Source organism: Esox lucius, chromosome 6, assembly GCF_011004845.1.
Source record: "Esox lucius isolate fEsoLuc1 chromosome 6, fEsoLuc1.pri, whole genome shotgun sequence".
In the NCBI taxonomy this organism is placed as follows: Eukaryota; Metazoa; Chordata; class Actinopteri; order Esociformes; family Esocidae; genus Esox; species Esox lucius.
The window spans coordinates 6,050,250-6,062,766 of record NC_047574.1 but is presented as its reverse complement, the minus strand read 5'-3'; the positions used below and the strand labels follow the sequence as shown (position 1 = coordinate 6,062,766).

The 12,517-nt window shown below is 42.0% G+C and overlaps 1 protein-coding gene across 10 annotated transcripts in view; it reads left to right on the top strand.

The window, feature by feature from the left end:
- Positions 1–12,517, top strand: part of dock1 (dedicator of cytokinesis 1) — a 263,696-nt gene that overhangs the window by 7,815 nt on the left and 243,364 nt on the right. The gene's annotated exons all lie outside the window — the stretch shown is intronic.

Sequence of the window (12,517 nt, the reverse complement as noted above, 5' to 3'; positions counted from 1 at the left end):
AAATGGATTGATTTGGCTATAATATTATTTAACTAACAAAACTGCATGGTATTTCTAAAAAAATAACACATTTGTCACTAACTTCACATCACTAACGGTACTTTCACAATGTTCGCGATGGGGGAGATGGCTCCGTTCATTTCAACAAAGGAAAAGTGTGGTGAGCGAGTGGCGTGTGGGCCAAGGCACTGTTCAGTCTACCCGACTTTATGCAAATCACCCATGCCTATTGCTGGGGACTGACCAATAACGGGATTTTGTGTAGGTGCTGGTGAAATGCTTTTGTACAATTTAAAAAAAAATAAAAAATAAATAATAAATAAAATGATAACTTTAGTTCCACAATTTAATGTCCCATTGTCTGCTTTTGCTGTACTTTTTAAAATGATGTATGAACAATTTGAAAAAACTTTTAGTTGCAGTGATGGGATTCCCTGAGCGGTGTGATTGGACATTATTTTCCTACAGAGATGCAAACAAAAAAATGCAGCATGGAGACTGGTGGCTGAGAGTTGGTCCTTCTGGTGTCTATATTCAGTGATGCCGACTTCAGGAATTTGTTGTTAGATTCAGCAAATTTTCAGACTACCCTGGCAACTTTTATTTCAAACAGCACCTAGCAACAAGTTTTGATAACTTAATTTTTTTTTTTTTTACTTTTAGCAACTTTTGAAAAGTGACTCAATCTCTAAAATGCACACATTTTCCCACTAAGTGACCATAAAAACTTTTTTCTTGGTCACACACGGTCATGACACACGCAGCAAATCATGCAGTAGTATGCGTTTTTTGAGACAAACCCAATGAATATAGATGATCACGTTTGATCTTGAACAGAACTTACAACATCAATCAACATGTCTCAATCAGAATTGTACAGCCAGAAGTACAGAAAATAGTGGGAATCTGTGCCTGAATTAAAGGGTTTTTCAAGCCAGTAATTGGGCATGATTGTCGGGCATACTATGTATTTGGGCATGATTTTCAGGCATACTATGTATTTGGGCATGATTGTCGGGCATACTATGCATACTGCAAATCAGATATGCTTGCAAAAATGTATGACATCAAAAAACATTGTGCTACAGCAAAGCATAGAAATAAATAATAACCGTCCAAACTCGCAATGGAGTCTAAATTACCACAGCTGGTTAAGAAAGTGGATAAGCTACTATGGCGATGGCCATAGCGGAGCAATGTTCTCTGCTAGCATGTGAACGTTCAGGCATGGCTTCTAAACTAACAAAGTCAAATTATATTTTTTGTCAAGATGGCCAGCCAGTAAGAGTAACCACAATCGTGTATTCTGCATAATGACACAGTTTTACGTTATTCCGTAATGACGTCATCAAACAATGACATCATAACGTGATTTAGCAACTTTTAGCAACGAATCAAGCTGCCTCTAGCAACACTGTCCATATTAGACAGCTAGCTACATTAGCTGACTGGTGGCTACCTAATTCTAGCAACCTGGTTTGCTAGCTAGCATTGCAGGTTGTGTCAGAATTACATAAATGAGGCGTATTAATTGAGTAGAGATATATAAAATGTAAACATTTATTAAAATACGTTTCTGTTCCAGTTGCAACTAATGTAGTAATCTGAGTTTGCTTCATACAAATGTGTTATGCTCAAACCTTGATACACAGTTTACCTGCTGTTTTGACGCTAGTACGCCCACAGACTCGCCCACAAGTGAAACACTGTGGCTGATGCTAGCTGTTGGCTATCTGACATTTCTCGACCAGTGTCGGTGTACCCTAACTGACCGTAACAGGTGATTGACACATTTCTCATACCTTATGACCTACGCCTCTCTTATTCGTTAGGAGAGAGATGTATGTGTGTGGTCAGAAGGTATGGGAAGAAGAGCAACTTGATCCGCTGTATATATTTGTAATTTTTTACATCGTGTATTTAGCACAGGTTGGATTCAGAGGGAGGTATTTTTCGCGGAACAATCTCTGATTAGAACTTTAGATTGCATTTTCCTCTGCAAGAGTGTTGAACTATGGTCTCTTGTTCCTCGCTCTGTTTGCTATCATTCTGCCACTTGCCGCTTCATTTTGAATATGTTCATTGCATAGGGCAGTCTGCCTATTTCGCGTGTCAGGCTGTTCTCTCTTCCTAGAGGGGAGATGGATGAGTGAGAGGGAGGGAGAGTCGCCCATGAAACTTGCGAATAGACAGCAATTGAGAACTTGATATCTAAACAAGAATGATTTACATTACAATTACGCTGGTATAACCAATTATACACGTAACCCGAATGAACGCGACTAAGATCGCGAAATGGGACCAGTTGTGCGGAGTAGCCCTGAGTAGCCTAGTGTTACGGGATGTTTTCCTTTGCGTCACGACACACTTTTGTGGTAGGCAACAAGTTAGGAGGAGCAGGCTGTACACCAGACAATTTCTCTGTCTAGTAGTCCCATCCTACCCACTCATAGCCTACGTCCACACCCAAAAGCTCTGCTTTCTCATACACCGCCTAAGCTGACGAATATGGTTGCAATTAAGCCAATGGCCTCAGATACACAGACTGCATCATCCACTGTTTCCATGCGGTTCCCATTTAGCTACTTTGCACTTTCCTTCAGTGAAGAAAATCAGTTGTTTCTATTATCCCCATAGGGTTGTGGTTCAAAGTAGTGCAATAAATACGGAGTATAGGACACCATTTAGGACACCCAACAGAAAGCGAAAAGAGCAGACGGAAAAGTCACCCTTCGTCTGTAGTTAAATTCGTTTTTATTTTTTCAGCCTGTCAGTCCTGATGACAGTGGTGCTGTGTGGGCCAATTCATAGCATCTATAATGGGGAATGTGTAGTTTCTGTGAAGTCGCACAATCGCATATTTTTTTTGTGAGAATATTGACATGGTGCTTTGTCACTTTTAGACTCCCACGTCGTAAATGACACCCGGTTGTCTTTATTGTGTGCGACTTTTATCCGGGGTGCCGGGACAAGGCCGGGATTAGCGCACTGTATGAACCGGGATGCCGTTTTGGGATGCAGAAGTGTTAGTTTCTGCAGTTTTCTGCCGACTCCAGTTAAACCATGGCATTGTGCACTAAAGACTGGCAGCTCTAACTACATCATGATAGAGCCTGCTAATGAGACACCTGCTCTCATAGGAAAAACTCCACTGAGCTGAGAAACTTCATCCAAGAAAAAACAGCTGAACTGACAATTTAAACCCAATACTTTTATTAGAGAGGAGAGGTGGGGAGGAGCCGAGGAGGGGTGGGCGAGGTTTCGAGGAGAGGTGGGGGAGGAGCCGAGGAGAGGTGGGGGAGGTTTCGAGGAGAGGTGGGGGAGGAGCCGAGGAGGGGTGGGGGAGGAGCCGAGGAGGGTGGGGGAGGAGCCAATAAGACGGGAGTTGGGGAGAGGAGAGTGAGGGAGAGTTGCTAGTTGTGTGGTAGAATAAGACCATGATGGTGAGAATGTATTGTCACAGAGCAGAGATGCACATGTATTTACAGAAGCAGGCGTCCTGTCTGCTATGCCATATTTTGTTTTATTAACAGGAAGCGTCATCACCTTGGCGTTTAAACCTTTCATTTATGTTTTTTTTCTTTAGCAGACACTACGATCGAATGGGACCTCAAGTCAGTGTGTTTAGCTAAGGTAGATAAACTACCACATATACACGTAGCTTGCATTTTGACCTTTTACCCTTTTAACTTTTAACAAAACAGACTTTCTTGAAGTATGGTTGTTTGTTCAGAATAGCTTATAACATAACATTGGTTTGTTCAGAGATTCGTGGAACAGAATGTTGGGTTGCTCTGAATATTTTGTAACCGAACTGTGGTTTGTGTGGTTTGTGTTGTCTTTCTGTTCATTTTGTTCAGTGTCACTCAGAGCGAGCCTCGCATACACGCACACACGCACGCACACACGCACACGCTTTCTCTCTCTCATGCAGCAGTCCTTCCTTTTTCTCATCACAGGTTTTAAGAGTCAAGCTTTTTTCAACAACCCTCAAAGCTATATGCAGAATTGGCTAGCTGCTTGTCTACTTCAGTCTCTGACCTCATAGTTCTCGACATTGAGTTAGCAGGTTACATTGACGTTTTAGTCACTTATCTCTGATCCAGGCAGGCTAGTTTTTGCTATTGTCCAGTTTTTTGCCTTCTCATTGGTGGAGCTTCATCAGATATGTACATTATCTTTAAAGGTCAGGCAAATTATGAGACTGCTGTTTGTTACATGTTTAAAGTGCATTGTTTGTACCTGGGACAAATTTGTCAATCCTAGTTTTGAAGTTAGTTCAAGACAATTACTTCATCTGTATTCAGAAGCTCTCCTACCGCTGCTCCATGTCTCTCTGTGGAGAGGAACCATGACTTTGCCATTCTCTTTGAACATTAAATTGTGTCTAAAAATGATGGGGTCTTGTGTTCATTGTTATTTTAGCAATACTTTTCTTAAGGGGCCTGCTGTGCGAATGGCCCAGAAGACAAATGCCAGATGCTTTGTTTAATCAGTGTTAAAGTGGTCCGTCCCACTCTATTCCCCGGGTCAAAAGTCTTGTAATCTAGTGTAAGGGGTATGATCCATTAATGTCATTTAGCAGCCAATTTGATCCTATCTGACTAAGAAAGGCATGTGTACATTTCCTGAGTCACTTCTGTCTCTCTCTCAATTCAGTTTATGTTGTAACAAGCTTTAATAGCACGGGAGACATTTATTTACACATCTTGAAGCAAGTTGAAAATAAGACAATGTATAAAAAATGAATGGAAATACCACTATCAGATTGTTAGTTTCGAAGTATGAAGGCATTTTAAATGTTATTAACTATTTAGTGTTGTAACAATGTTGTAGTTAAATAGTTGAAGTGTGAAGTAAATGTAAATTATGACATAAATATTTTGTTTATGTTTCCAATGTTCTTTGTTGGCTTGTTTATCAGTGTTTGGTTTGTTTTGAAATTCATTGTCTCTCAGACTGGCACTCTCTTGGTCTCTTTCTCGTGTGCTCTTTCCCCTCTCCAAAGTTTCGGTCTGTTAGTTGAAGAGGGGAGAAAGTTAAGTGACCGTGACAAACTACTCTTGTATTTGGATTACAGTAAGGTCTGTCGGGAGTGGTGCTGTCTCCCTCCCTCAAATTAAGCACAAATGCATTCTGGGATAGGAAGATGTGTCCAGGGATAGTAGTGTATGGTAGCCTTCTTGCCTAACTGTCTCCCTACCGCTTAGTGTCGATCAGCGGTAATCGCAGCACCTGTTGTGGTAAAATCTGTGGGATGGGTTTCAAGAAATGTAAGCACTCCAAACAATGAACAAAGCTGTAAATGTAAAATAAATAATCACTATTAACACTTTGAACCATGTTTATTCACTTTCTGGAGTGAAACAAGCTATTAAACAGCAAACTGATTGCCAGGTAACATATTACACTTATTTAATTTTATGCTTTATTTTGGATATATAGATTGAGAAGAGTTTTTGCTGAAAGAGCATTTGGCTGTAATCATACCCACTGTTTTTTTACAAGTTATATTCTTCAAATATATTAATTAACGGAAATCTTGCTCACTTAGTCTGAGTATTGGACAGAGTTAGGCGTTACTCTGGTAACTGAGTTCAATTAGGAGTTGAGCTGGGGACAAACACTGACTGAAAGCCGTGAGCCCTGAGAGGACAATTTCAATCAGACGCCCTCACTCTCGCAAAGAGCGCGGGGATCCCCTTCCCATTGGTATTTTTTTCAGCAAACATTTTTCATAACATTTTAATGTTAATATTCAAAGCTCATGGGTCGTCCCTGGCCGTGTAACGTGCTCAGGTGCTCTTTCGTATCGCCAGGCTGATGACCGCTGTCTATTTGGGCCCTCGACTGTGCCGCTATCTGACACGTGTACGTACGACGTGGCCGATTAGAGATTTTCAAAATGTCTGGCCGTGCCAGGAGAGGAGTCCGCAGAGTGCGTTAAGAACCCATGTCACTGGGTGACAGTACACCCTGACACGTCTCTTCAGATATGGTTAGATTGACAAGCCGCATATACACGGTAAGCACAGAGTTATGGTTAATGTGTGTCAGTAGCTGAATTTATTGGGACCTCGTATATTTTCTAAGACATCAACACAAAATCCTGTTTGGAGTTGCGATGTCCTTGGGCTGTCAGTCTTATTGTTTTTCATTTGCCGATAAATGCCTACATAAATTGTATACGCATGTATAACATTTTATAAAAATGTATTCACTTGATTTAATAAGAATGTACCAGTTTTCTGAATCATTTTATTACTGGTTACTTTTTGTGTTCAATAGGCATTTTAAGAGGGCTTCCTGTTTGGAAGAGCACCAGGCAAAATGCGTTATTTGAGGCCAGCTATTCCAATGGCAAAAATTGCAAATAAATGTTTTGCTTGCAAATATAGACCTTAATGATAAGTAACATGATTTTTCAGGGACTTTATTTTGAAATGCTATGCTTGACCACTGCTCAGAATTGCCTCTGACGTGTTTCAGATGTGGGAAATTTATTTTGTTAGTTTTCACACACTGCTAGGCACAGTCAGTCCCCTCTTGACCACCAGGCAAGGTTTCTCTCTCTGGTTGTCTCACTCTCTCTGTTTTTGTTGTTGTTTCTCCTCACAAGCAGGGCTGGGAACCGCAAAGGACCTGATAAAATGATTATGAACGTGACCATACTTTGGTGCTGATATGATGTGGTGTGTTACCATTCTCACCATGTACATGATTCTATATTTATTACAATTCAAAGTTGCAATTATTTTTTGTTTGTAGTGTCGCAAAAACAGTTGCGAGATAGGAAGAGGTTAACTGCTGTTAGCCAAACCTAAAATGAACCACAGACTTGGAAAGTAAAGTTACACTTACAGTAAATGTTGCCATGACGGGTTGAATTTGAATAGGCCACTTCTAATATTGTTGTAAGGGTTTGTGGATTTCCTTGAACTGAATTGTACTTGAATTGTGCGTGGTGTGGTGCGTTTAGTTCCTCCTGCCTGTGAGTCGTGTTCTCAGAAACCACTTTCTTTATAAGACCTAAGAAAAAAATATTTGTGATGTTATTGTGTTTATGATAAAGTAAACCACTTGTCTCTGGTGGCCAAGTAGCGTGTGTACTGTTTAACAAACACAAATCTAATATTGCATGAAGTGCCTAATAGGTTGATTTAAGCATAGGTTGTTATTTTGGTAAGCACTGCGTGCACAATTATTAGGCAGGTTAATATTCTGATTGTATCATTATTTCTATGCACATTTTCCAACTCCCAACCATATAAACTTGAATGCTCATTGGATTGAATCAGTTTCAGGTAACATTTATTGGTGTAATGAGGGAAGGTTTGGCAAGAGTGAATAACACCTGGGGTGCAAAAAACTCATGGAGAAGAAAATATGCAAATTAACTGCAAAAGTCTTGAGAAGAAATTAATGTGAAACTACCAGGAACCCATTATCTTCCAGTGCCATCATATTCCAGAACTGCTACCTACCTGGAGTGTCCAGAAGTACAAGGTGTCAAGTGCTCAGAGACATGGCCAAGGTCAAGAAGGCTGAAAGGAGACCACCACTGAATAAGATTTGAAATGTGCTGTATAGATTGGGCAAAGAAATACTTGAAGACATATTTTTCAAAGGTTTTATGGACAGATGAAATCAGATTGGCTCTTGATGGACCAGATGAATGGGCCCGTGGCTGGATCACTCACGGCACCACTTCAGTCACGCGCCAGCCAGGTGGAGGAGGGGTACTGGTATGGGCTGCTATCATTAAGAATGAGGTAGTTGGACCTTTTCGGGTAGAAGATGGACTGAAACTCAACTCCCAAACCTACTGCCACTTTCTGGAAGATACTTTCTTCCAACAGTGGTACAAGAAGAATTCCTCAGCATTCAAGAAGGCCATGATCTTCATGCAGGACAATGCTCCATCACATTCATCCAAGTACTCCACTGCTTGGCTAGCCAACAAGGGCCACAAAGATGCCCAAATAATGACCTGGCCCCATTTCCTGATTTAAATCCCATTGAGAATTTGTGGGCCCTTCTCGAGTGTGAGATTTACAGTCAGGGAAGACAATACACCTCTTTGAACAGCATTTGGGAGGCTGTGGTTGCTGCTTCAGTGAAAGTTGATCGTGAACAGATCAAGAAACTGACAAGACAGTTATTGAAAAGAAGGGTGGTTATATTGGTCACTGAATATTATTGAAAGGACAACAATTTTAATTGTAATTTTGTGTTACTTATTTGTTACACAAATAATTGAGAATAAACGCATGTGTTGGGAGAAATTATTGTGGTAATGAGTTGCCTAATAATTCTGCACACTTACGTATTCCCCTGAGAACAATCAAAACTCACGTTTCCTTTGTTTAACATTCAGGCGTTTTGATTTTTCGGATTGACATAAAGCATTGTGTTTGTTCAACAATAAAATAAATCTTGAGAACTACAATTTGCCTAATGACTGTGCACGCAGTATATTGGTACAGACAATTGATTCAGTGAGTACACAATCAGTGAGTACACAAGCATAACCTCCAAATGCTTTTTTTCAGGAAGAAAACAGGGAAATCACTTTGACTGCATTGGGCCTTTAAACACAATGTGTTTTCCTAATCAATGTTATTACGATAATACAAAATACAAATTTTTGTCATTTCTGTAGAAATCTTTTTTTTTTTTCTTCTGTAATGGGTTAATGAGTTTGTAGTGGACAGCATGTCTTACTCTGAATGATATATCATTCTTGCATTCCTTTAGCAGGGAAACCACCCATGTGATCAATGTCAAACAACATTGTTGCTGCCCATTTGTGACTTATTCATTCCAAGTGAGGTTTGCCACATTTACACTAGCCTAGAATCAAAACCTATATACTCTGTTTCACCAGGATATTAGTTTGGGATCCAGCCAATTACACGCTTGCTGTTAAATGATGAACAAGCCGTTCGTGGCCACGCTGGGTAATCGATTTAAAATAGACACCTTCCTTTGGGTACATTGACAGAACTGAACTCCTCAACTCACAGGCTGATAATCCCTAGACTAAAACATTTATCTCTGTCTCATATTGAGTGTTCCTGTGTCATTTTGCTTCAGGTTTGGATTGATTCTTAGGAAGGGCAGAGAATGCTTTTTACTACACCTAACAGAGAACATTAACAGAAATAATCCCCAAATCATTGTGGCTGAACTGATTGTCCTTTTGCTATGCTCTAGATTTATTAGTACTGGGGGATGCCATTGTTCTGTCTGTCGGTTTGTCTGTCTGTCTTAACTACGCTCCACATTCTACCCAGTTGATTATCACTTTCTCTAGTCTTACTTGCCAGGCTTTTGGTGCTCCACCCATGAGCCCTGGTGTCTGTAGGAAATGACTAGACTAGCCTACTCCCAAGATCTCCCTCCCTCCCTCCCTACCTCCCTTGCTCTTCTCTCTTTTAGCGAAATTGAAGAAATGTTTATGCTTCGGTGTGTGTTCACAATGCAGTAATTCACCTCTTAGTCATCCTTCGTCTGTCTGAGGAAAGCCCACACACACATTAATGTAGGCAGTTATTCTCCTCTTGCAAAGGAACACATTAATCCTGGCCTTGTCTGATGCATGTCTGTCTTGTCTCTGAAGACAGTTCCCTAGCTGGCCTGCTGGTCTTACGTGGGCGTTCAGCTCACAGGCACCACAGAAAGTGAACTGGTGCTGTATTTTAAACTCATGACCTTCTCTCTGTGGCTCAACGAAGTAGCACCTGTTCCACATGATGAACACGCATGTGGCCCCCCCCACACCCCCTCACAAAAGACCAAATGCCTGAATTTCTCTCTCTCATCACACATTTGACCTCTCTTAGCTGAAGCTTAGAATTCTGCCTTAGATGAGTCTTTGATGACTCCTCTCATCTAAATTATGTGACTCCACCTCAGACGTGTGTGACTCCACCTCTCAGCTCAATGATGTGACTCCACCTCTCAGCTCAATGATGTGACTCCACCTCTCAGCTCAATGATGTGACTCCACCTCTCAGCCCAATGATGTGACTCCACCTCTCAGCTCAATGATGTGACTCCACCTCTCAGCTCAATGATGTGACTCCACCTCTCAGCTCAATGATGTGACTCCACCTCTCAGCTCAATGATGTGACTCCACCTCTCAGCTCAATGATGTGACTCCACCTCTCAGCTCAATGATGTGACTCCACCTCTCAGCTCAATGATGTGTCTCTACCTCAGACGTTTGTGACTCCACCTCTCAGCTCAATGATGTGACTCCACCTCAGACGTTTGTGACTCCACCTCTCAGCTCAATGATGTGACTCCACCTCAGACGTTTGTGACTCCACCTCTCAGCTAAACGATGTGACCCACCTCAGACAAATCTGTGGCTCTGTGTCTCATTTTCTCGCTCTAAATGTCACGCTTTGTGTTTGTCATTCTAGCAAACTCTGAAGATGACACTACCCCTTTTGTGTAGAAATCTCACCCTTGTTAATTGAAATGTTACTATGGTTACTTCATTTGAAGCTTCTTGTGGCTTCTTTTAATGGAACAATTAAAACTGTTGGTCAAAACTTGCAGAGTTGACCAATGAAAGAATCATTGAAACCCTTTTAAATTTAATTCTCACAGGCAATCGTTAGAATTCCTTTCCTGATGTTGCACAGTGGCTTGGCTCATTATCAGGACGTGCCTTGCCTTGGCAGTGGCTAATCTGTATGGATTCAGATAAATACTCCCTTTTAATCCTATGGCTCTCTAAAATTCAAACATTCTCTTTAAAAGTAGTGCGCTTCCAAGGGAATAGGGTACCGTTTGGGGCACTGGGGGGGGTGCAGTGTGTGATAGATTTATTTTCCATCTTAAAACCATGCTCAAGTCTTTTGGTGCAATATTGCTGCTGGCACACTACTAGCAGAAGGTTTCTAACACTCATCATCTCAGGACCAGGTGGACAAGAGGGTCAGCGGGGGGAAACCTCTGGCCTTTTGGTTCACTAGGTTTTTTTCGAAGGGGACAGAAATGGGCCATGCAAGTAGAGAGATTCCCGATATCTGACAATTTGCTGTGTACTAATGGGTGTGTATTGACATACTGGTTATGAAGGATTCACAAGCCAAGAATTTGTGGGTCCATTGCTACCGTCCATTGCTGCCGTCCATTGCTATTTAGAAGAAAAGTGCCCGCGAAGCGCTCGGGTGGTATTGCGCCGGGTGGCTAAGAGCTGTTCTGAGGCATGACAAATTGTGGATCCTAGCAAGGTTTATTATGGCCGTTTGTGGCTAATTGAATTAAATTCTTATGTGTTGTACCTTTAGTTAATTAACCAGGGAAGGTGTGAACGGGCCCTCAGACTGCAACATGACTGGAACCAGCAATGTAATTGCTTTCTTTCTGTCTGTCTCTAATAGCGGACAAAGCTGCTATTTCAACACAATTTACTCTCCTAGGATTGAGAGGCAGAGTGAATTGTGCTGAAACATTGTCTTGGCCTGTTAGAACCTTCATTCAACTCTGGGCCATTTTATTTTTAATTTCAGTCTAGACCAGAGACACTCGGATGCGGGACTTCAAATAACATATGAGCAACAAGTTAGCTGGAAACTTTGTAGTGCAAATGAGGATTCCACACAGAAGCTTATTTGAGAGAAAAAAAAGAGAGTGGCTAAATTACTTAGCGTAACGTTTTGGATTGTCATCCTCAGTGCCTTGGTCCCTTCTCCAGTCACAGTCGTTCCAGTTCATTGGATATCAGGGCCTGGGGCCCATTGCTGACGTTCAGCCACCAGGTGTGTTGGTGCGTCAGTGAGTGGGAGAATTAGCTACACTTTGACATGGTTTCGAAACACCTTCATCGGAGACTATTGATTATGTAGCTCAGACTCTGAGCTTTAGAAGGTCTCCAGGCTGTGCGCCTCTGACACCACCGATCTCCACCATTGACTTTCTCCTTCCTCCGATTTCTTTTCCTCTTTTCCTTTCCTGTTTCTTTTTCCTCTTTCTCGTTTTTCCATCCCCCTTTTTTCCTTTCTCCTCCCTCTTCCTGCTTTTTCTTTGTCCTCTCCTCACGTTTTCTGTTCAGTTGCCCCTCCATCTCATCCGGTCTCTTCTGTACCCCCCCCCCCTCCAACGTCATCCTTTCTCCTGGTTTCAGATGACCCCTCCCTCTTGCCTCAAACTGTTTCTCGTTTTCAGAGTTCTTCATACGTTTTCCAACCGGGCCGTTTTGGTTGATATGACACCAGTGTCCGGGCCGCCACAGATAATACAATGTTGGACACATCAGGGGCCCCACAGACAGATATCAGGGGCCCCACAGACAGATATCAGGGGCCCCACAGACAGATATCAGGGGCCCCACAGACAGATATCAGGGGCCCCACAGACAGATATCAGGGGCCCCACAGACAGATATCAGGGGCCCCACAGACAGATATCAGGGGCCCACAGACAGATATCAGGGGCCCCACAGACAGATATCAGGGGCCCCACAGACAGATATCAGGGGCCCCACAGAAAGATATCAGG